At 46.3% G+C, this 8,907-nt stretch overlaps 1 long non-coding RNA gene across 1 annotated transcript; it reads right to left on the bottom strand.

Annotated features, from left to right (window-relative positions):
* Positions 1 to 5,664: 5,664 nt before the first annotated feature.
* LOC109495432 lies at positions 5,665 to 8,465 on the bottom strand. Its single transcript, XR_002150829.3, has 2 exons — positions 8,359 to 8,465; positions 5,665 to 7,118 (listed from the first exon to the last, which is right to left on the bottom strand). It is a non-coding gene; the product is annotated as an uncharacterized LOC109495432 (long non-coding RNA).
* Between the last annotated feature and the right edge of the window lie 442 nt (positions 8,466 to 8,907).

Raw genomic sequence — 8,907 nt, 5'->3', positions numbered from 1 at the left:
TGACAGCTCAGAGTCTGGAGACTGCTTCAGATTCTGTGTCTCCCTCTCTGCCCTTCCCCCACTCGTGCTTACTCTCTCTCTCTCAAAAATAAATAAACATTAAAAAAATTGAGAAAAAAGGAAGAATAAAGTGGGAAATCTTTATGGGCATGGGTTAGCTGGTGGTTTCTTAGCTATGACACAAACACATAAGCAGCAAAAGAAACAAATATAAATTCTACTTTATCAAAATTAAAAACTTTTGTGCTTCAAAGGACCACCAGGAAAGTAGATGTCTTCCAGGACATCACCAGGAAAGTAGAAAGCTAACCCATTGAGTGGGAGAAAAATTTTGTAAATCATATATCTGATAAGAAACTTATGTCCAGAATACATAAAGAACTCTTAGAACTCAACAAGAGACAAATAATGCAATTTGAAAATGGGCAAATGACTTGAATAGATGTTTCTCCAAAGAAGATACACAAATGGCCGATGCACATGAGAAAAAAAATGCCCAGGATGGCTCTAATCAAAAACAAGGACGATGGCAAGTGTCTGTGATGGTACAGAGAAATTGGAACCCTCGTATATTGTTGGTGGGAGATAAAATAGTGTAGCCACTCTGGAAAATGGTTTCGCAGTTCTCGAAAGGTCGCCATAAAACCCAGCAGTTCCACTCCTCGGTATATACCCAAGAGAAACGGAAGTGCGGTTTCACACAAAAACCTATACACGAATATTTAAACTAACCTTCTTTATCAGAGTCAAACTGTAAAACAACTCAAGTGGTTATCAGCTGATGAATGAATAAACGATTGTGGTAATATCTGTACAATGGAATATTATGTGAACATATAGGGGGAATGATACAGCGCCTCAGTTGGTTAGGCATCCGACTCTGGCTCAGGTTATGATCTCATGGGTTGGGGCTCTGTGCCGACAACAACTTGGAGCCTGGAGCTGTTTTGGATTCTGAGTCTTCCTCTCTGCCTGCCCCTCCCCTGCTCATGCGCTCTCTCTCTCTCTCTCTCTCTCTGTCTCTTTTCTCAAAAATAAACATTAAAAAAAAATAAAATAAATAAAATAAAATCCTGGGTTTTTTTTTTTTAAAGTCTATTTTTATTTATTTTGAGAGAGAGATTGAGAGCAAGCAGAGGAGGGACAGAGAGAGAGGGAGACAGAATCCCAAGCAGGCTCTGCACTGCCAGCACAGAGCCCAATGTGGGGCTCGATCTCATGAACCACGAGATCATGACCTGAGCCAAAGTCAAGAGTCAAATGCTTAACCGACTGAGCTCCCTGGGCACCCCTAAAATCACGTTTTGAAATTTGTGTTCTATTACAGAGATCTTCAATAACAAATGAACAGTCACCTTCTCCAAAGAGTTTGAGAATGTTGTAGGGAGAAAAATTGCCTTTGAAAGTTTACAGAACCTCTCCCACTTAAAAAAAAAAAAAAAAGGGTTTGCTAGAATAAGAATTATAACGCAGACATTGAAATAAGTTAAGGTATTTTGGTTGTTAGCATTCATCGGGTTGTTTCTTCACTCCCTTTCCTGCTTTTTCTCCCTGCAAATCCCGCTGCACTTGAGGGACTGGATTTTATTACCTTTAATTATGCACAGCCTAGAAGCAGATGCTATCCACGGAGGTATTTTGTCTTATGCAGCAACTCATGTGGGAATAAACCACAGCAGATGACATGTGCCAATGCTGCCTTCCTGAAGATCAGGTGACCAGCTTGCTTATCAACAAGCGTCATTTCCAGGAGACTAGCTCATTACAGTGTTGACATAGCATCATCTGGGATGAAGCAAAAAAAGGGGGTCCTTGTGCCCCAGCCGAGGCTCCAACACAGATTGGCTGCATGACCCTGGCCAGGTCATTGTCGTGTTCTTGGTTCAGTCTCATCATTGATATCTGTAAAACTAAGTGGTTGGATAGGAATTGATGATTCTGGGACTTACCTGGGGGTTCTTGTTAAATATATAAATTCCAGGCTCTACCCCAGGGCCTCTAGCTCTATGATTCCATCTTTCTTTCTTCCTTCCTTTCCTTCCTTCTAATGTTTATTTGCTTTTGAGAGACAGAGCATGTGCTGGGGAGAGGCAGAGGGAAGGGAGACACAGAATCTGAAACAGGCTCCAGTCTCTGAGCTGTCAGCACAGAGCCCGACGCGGGGCTTGAACCCACGAACCGCGAGATCATGACCTGAGCCGAAGTCAAACACTTAACCAACTGAGCCACCCAGGCCCCCCTCCGAGTCCATCTTTCTAGTACTGGTTTACAGCGAGGGGGCCCACACCTGAGAAAACTGGAGATTCCCCTGATGCCCACCCCATTCCTACGCTGGTCACTCATACGTGCGTAGCGCAGCCCGGTCTCAGAGGAAGAAACAAAATAGTGGCTCTTCAGTGTCTATGTCTCCGGACACGGCCCTCTGGGGACACAGGCACTGGGGCGTGGAGGAGTGCAAAGCACCGAGGAATGTATTCTACATGATGGCGTCGTGCTTTGAACAAACCCCAGTGATGTCATTCAGTATTCTTCTTCCAAAGAGAACGCTGTTCTTTGGGTATTTCGCCCCATTTAGGATGGTGCCACTCATTAGGGTCTCCCGGGAGCTCTGTTCAGAATAACATCTTTAAGGACTCTCTCGAGTGCCACGATACCACTAAAATAGGCATCATTCCCACTCTATCTAAGCTGTCGGTCAGGGCGGACAAACATGTCGAAGGGCAGACAAACAGAGCTGCAAACACAGGGAAGCATAAACAGAGACCTTACCCAGCAAATAAATGTAGTTTGAAATATTGACATTCTGAACAGGGATTAGTGCTTGCCCTTATGTTCTGGGTTGAGATGGTTGGAGCCGGTCCAGTGGTACCCGATTCACTGCCTTACGCAAGCGGAGATTAGATTATTTCCTCCTAGCCACTCGCCCTCTCTCCAAATTTGGGATTTTATTTTATTTTATTTTATTTATTTATTTTTTGAATGTTTGTTTATTCTGAGAGACAGAGAGGAGCGACAGAACATGAGGTGGGAGGGGCAGAGGGAGAGGGAGACACAGAATCCCAAGCAGGCTCCAGGCTCCGAGCTGTCAGCCCAGAGCCGGACGCGGGGCTGGAACCCACCAACCGTGAGATCATGACCTGAGCTGAAATCGGGGGCTTAACCCACTGAGCTCCCCAGGAGCTCCCAAATTTGGGATTTTACCTGTATTAATAAGCGTTTATTAAATTTGCTCTTTTTTCTTTTTTTTTTTAATTTTTTTTCAACTTTTATTTATTTTTGGGATAGAGAGAGACAGAGCATGAATGGGGGAGGGGCAGAGAGAGAGGGAGACACAGAGTCGGAAACAGGCTCCAGGCTCTGAGCCATCAGCCCAGAGCCTGACGCGGGGCTCGAACTCACGGACCGCGTGATCGTGACCTGGCTTAAGTGGGACGCTTAACCGACTGCGCCACCCAGGCGCCCCTTATTTGCTCTTTTTTCTAAGAGTTACACACGGGGGCTGCAAAAAATTAGATTACCTTCCTGCCTTTTGGAGGCTTGGCAATGACAAAAATTAGGCAAATGCCAGAAGAACGTTTCACCAGGAAAGTAAAGGGAACCTTTCTTACGAATCGAAAAGATCCAAACTCCAAACGAGCATGTAAATGTTTGGATCACTATCTAAAACCAGCCTGGCCTCCAAGCCTTATCCAGGATTAGTGACAAGCCCAAACAAGCCCATTCCACGGGAATTGCCTTAATTGTCTTATTGTAAATTAATTGGATTTTTGTGTGTGTGTGTTTGTGGGGGGGGGGGGGGTCAGGTGAGTTGATCTCATTTTGACTGGAAGCCGTTTTTTTCCTTCTCCGTTCGTGGGAAGCAGCAGCACTAAACCGGCACTGTGGCTCGTATACGGACGGAGAGCTAATGTTTCTTTTTTGCAGACATTTTTAGATATGAAGGCTTCTGGATGCAACTGTCGACAGAGTCAAATGCACAGCTTCCGTGAGTCTGTGCTCAACTTCTCTGACTTCGGAGGTCGTCTTTTACAAAGAGCTGGGTCTCCTGCATCCTGGACCCTCTGAAGATCTGTTATGAAAATAGTTAACGAGCCAGGGGCAGAGTAAGTGGACCTAGAATCGTCGGAACATTTCCCAAGGATGCAGAGACTGCAACAAGCAACATCTTTATACCATCTAATTGTGCCTCGCAGCAAGACGCTGCCTACTGAAGATTGGATCCATATGTTGGCAGAACCTTTATGGACCTGTAATTTGATTTTCTGAGACGTAATTTGATTTCACTTGCTGCCTTAATTCGAGATCTGCCTTACGGCAAGCAATAGATCGGGTCTTAGCCCAGCCCTGTCCAAAGGTCTTTCCTGACCCCATCCTAGCTGCATGAGATACCTTGTCTCAGAGGTCCCCAAATACCCTTTGCATTTCAATATCACTGCTATTTCCTTATTCTTTTATAGCCATGATGGTCTTGATGTGTCTGTCGCCACTGTTAGACTGTGAGCTTCTTGAGGATAGCAATATTAAAATGTTTATTTCTCCCTCGCCTGGCACATGGCAGATGTTTAACAAACGCTTTCTAAATAAGTGATTACGGGGGGCGCCTGGGTGGCTCGGTCGGTGAAGCATCTGACTCTTGATTTGGTCTCAGGTCACGATCTGAGTCCCGGGTCCCGAGTCCCCAGTCGGGCTCTGGGCTGACAGTGCAGAGCCTCTTCTCTCCCTCTCTCTCTGCCCCTCCCCTGCTCACATGCTCTCTCTCTCTCTCTCTGTCTCAAAATAAAATAAACTTTAAAAGTATATAAATAAGTGATTGCACACACGGGGACACGTACGTCTGAATGAACAAGGATCAGGATGCATACAAGAACACAGGGATAAATACATCCCGGCAGAGTGGGATTTAGCCATTCTTCTTGGTGCTAAAAATCCCCTTCCATGAGAGGCAATCAATTATTGGCTGTGGCCATCGGAAGTGATTTAGATCCCATAGCAGCTAAGATGGTGAGAAGGTGAGATTCTGTGTCACTGATTCTATCTTTCGGAGGTGAGTTCTGGAGAAGGTGGGGCCGAGGGAAGGTAAGTTAGGACGCAGAGGCAAGTTGAGGGCTGTGAGGCAGAGCAGGGAGACCATCAAGCCCGTGACCCGGTGGAGCTGAAAAATGGGGCAGTAGTCCGTGGGGACAAGGGGGAGGGGAGAGGGCCTGGGAGTTGGGGAACCTTCTAGATTAGAGACTTTTGGTTCCCAGGCATGTGTCATGTCATTGGAAAGGAAGTGGTTAAGGGCTGGGACCTCTGGCACTGGTCTGGAGGCACCAACGAGGCTGTGGGCTGTCACAACTGTAAGCAGGGGACACAGAGCCCTGACCCTTCTGTGGCTCTCTCAGCCAGGAGGAGGACCAGGGCCCGCCGTCACCTGCCACGTTCAACGTGGCAATTTCAATTCTCCGGATTCCACGAGAAAGGAATTTCTAAATCCTGAAAATTATTCCCTACTTGATTTATTTTCTAATGCTGAACACACACACACACACACACACACACACACAAGTTCCTAAAGGCTCCCTGCTTACAAGCGAAACGGTGATTCTGACACTGAGAAGGACCCCTAAGAGCAGATAGTTGACCCTGAGCACCCCCCTTCATATGTTATGGTCAAATCAGAACTGGAGAAGGAAGAATGAGGTTTATTTCTTGAAAAGGAGGTGGTTCCATGAGTGAAAATAACTCCCACGGGAGTCCCACGAAAAAGGCAGGGATTTGAGCCACAAAGTAAATCATCAGGACAAGTTACAGCAGAGTAGAATGATCGGGCCTCCGCGGGGCCTGCCTGCGCACGGTCAAGGTATAATTTAACACAGACCAACGTGTGTCTTCTCACTACGGAGTGGGTCGTTGTCTTTGCCCGATGATTGTCTGCATTTCTGTTTTAGATAAAAACTGGGAGCTTTGCTTGGCTTCCGCTGTAGCCGGTTCAGAGCCAGGGGGCCGCCACGGTGGCTGATGGGTCATTCTCAGACCCCGCCGACCTCCGATCTTGAATCATTCCTGCCACTTTTACTGGTAAATGTCTCACCCCCTATGTGTTTCCGGGCATTGGGTGATGGGGCTGGCTCTCTGTGCCATCCGTGAACGCCGTTCAGAAGAAACCGCCCTGGGTTTGCTGCGGGGAGGCTTGCTATGACGCAGGCAAGATGGTCTTATTTCCTCACATTTTCAGTGCCAAGGCTGGGGTTGGTAAAAAGAGGATTATGCCAGACCAATGTTATTTCCTTTTACGCTAAAGGGGCAGGGTATATGGTGGTGGGTGGCGGAGAGTGGAGGGTGGGGGAAGGAGGTAGCTTCTGTGGATGTGAATAAGGCAGTTGATCCTATGTCACATGAACCCCTAAGCCAGACGCTGGGACACTGGTAACACTACTATTAGCGAATTGAAAATTCCTAAACAATGATTATCAGTGACTCCTTATCGACTCGAGGACATCCTCAGGGGTTAGTTCTTTATCAGTAATTCAGACAAAGATATCGAAAGCATCCACCACATTTGGAGAGGGCCGCCATCTGCGGGGAGGGGAAGGCTATCAACTTGAATATTAGGAACAGAATGCAACCTGACTTTGAAAGTTCAGAAACATTGTCTATTAAAGCCAAAATTTGCTCTTAGTCTCAACAGAGACAAATGCGTGTCAAAATGTTTAGGAGTCGGGACTATGGGCTCAAGGGGGCGTAAGACCAAAGAGTCTTACACAGGAGAAAATGCTTCCACGTCAGGCCCTAAGCGAAGTGAGTCAGCAATGCTGTATCCTAATTAAAACGCTTCATTGTGATGAAGGATACGTTAAAGGGAACATACCACGCAAAGACAAGAAATCATCTCTTCGTGGTGTTTAGCATTACTAGGACTGGGACTTGGTTTGTTATGAGCCCACTTTACAAAGAGCAAACGTTCCAGAGAAGTCGGCTAATGGCGATGGGAGAAATGACAAACAGAAGGAAGAGGAAAGCCGTAGCTCTTCACGAAGGACAAGCCATCAGGGCCCCGCCCTCAGTGTCGGATCGTCAGTGTTATTTTCAAGTCTCTTCTGCAGGGTCAGATTTTGCAACTCTGGAGCTCAGCTTTACTGAAAAATGAAAAAAATAGGTAAGCTGATGGGCTAAAATTAGCCCCTAATTATTTGCGAAGCGCTTCTCTATCAGGTTCTCCTCGAGCCTGCCCTACTTTTCTTTGTCCCTGGCGTTAGAGACCATTTATCTTTTTTAAACAACCGCGGAATCACAGTAGCACATCCTTGGCCTAAAATTCAGGCTTCTGTTGTACTGATTCTGGTCAATTACTGCTCTTTACTAAAACGCTAACCCATAAATAAGAGAGGTCAGCAAACCTGAGGTTCTCCGCCAACATTTCTGGCAATCAGATGCTCCCAGAATCGCCGAGCGTGACAGCAGTGGTGGCCGCACCCGAGCTGGTCTGGGTGAGGGCTGGCTCCTCAGGTCTGCTCAGTGCCCTGTACTTCCCTCCATCATACAACTCATTACACTTTCTTTTTTAAATATTAGTACTTACTTTTTAAAATTAAGCTCTACACCCAACACAGGGCTCGAACTCACAACCCCAAGATCAAGAGTCGCACGCTCCAACTGAGCCAGCCAGGCGCCCCTATTTATTACACTTTCATTCATGTATGTTTCTTTCTTTTTTTTAAAAAAATTTTTTGAAAAATTTATTTTTGAGAGAGACACAGAGTGCGAGCAGGGGAGGGGCAGAGAGAGAGGGAGACACAGAATCCGAAGCAGGCTCCAGGCTCCTAGCGGTCAGCACAGAGCCCGACGCGGGGCTCAAACCCACAAACCGTGAGATCATGACCTGAGCCACAGTTGGATGCTTAACCGACTGAGCCACCCAGGCGCCCCTATTTATTTTTTAAAGCCTTCTATTGAAGTGTAACTTACATTAGAAACGTGTACAGGGGCACCTGGGTAGCTCAGTTGGTTAAGCGTCCGACTTCGGCTCAGGTCATGACCACACGGTTCGCGAGTTCGAGCCCCGCGTCGGGCTCTGTGCTGACAGCTCAAGAGCCTGGAGCCTGCTTCGGGTTCTGTGTCTCCCTCTCTCTCTGCCCCTCCCCGCTCACACTCTGTCTGTCTCTCTTTCTCAAAAATATATAAACATTAAAAAAAAAAAAAGAAATGTGTACAAATCCTCAGAGTTTAATATGTTTCCCAAAACTAAACACACTTGCGTCATCAGCCCCCAGATGAAGAATTAGAACGTGCCCCATCCAGTCACTACCCATCCCCAAAGGTGGATGGAATCCAATCTCTTTCGTTTTTGCTTTACCAAGAGTACTCCACTGAACGTACCTGGACATGTCCCTTGGCTGGTGTGCACGTGAATTTCTCTAGAATAGATACCTAGGCCCATCCTGATTTTAGAGGCGGCTGGCGCTCCACAGAAACACCAGTGTTTTCTATCTCTTTTAAAACAGTAGAATTTGGCCTTTGGATGGCTTTTCTCTGGCATCAGAGGTGGATGAATGGTTGATAAATGTGGCCAATAGCCTCAAGTTATTTTGCATTTTGTTGTTGTCCTTGAGCCGAAACAGAGGAACTGTGATCAGTCCTCCTTCAATGTCTGAAGTATGTTTGTCCTTTACATAAAGTCTAACTGTGGAAACTCTGACCCTATAATTTGTTGTAAAGAAGTAGGCCTGGAGTTTTGAAGGAATATCTAATATACTAGTTTGGAACATGAGCAGCATTTTCTTTTCTTTAAAAAAAAATTTTTTTTTAATGCTTATTATTTATTTCTGCGAGAGAGAGAGAGAGACAGAGTGCAAGCAGGGGAGGGGCAGAGAGAGAGGGGGACAGAGAACCCGAAGCAGGCTCCAGGCTCTGAGCTGTCAGCCCAGA

This window comes from Felis catus, chromosome F1, assembly GCF_018350175.1.
Source record: "Felis catus isolate Fca126 chromosome F1, F.catus_Fca126_mat1.0, whole genome shotgun sequence".
NCBI classification, from domain to species: Eukaryota; Metazoa; Chordata; class Mammalia; order Carnivora; family Felidae; genus Felis; species Felis catus.
Note: the sequence above shows the minus strand (reverse complement) of the source record. Positions and strands in the feature narration are given on the sequence as shown.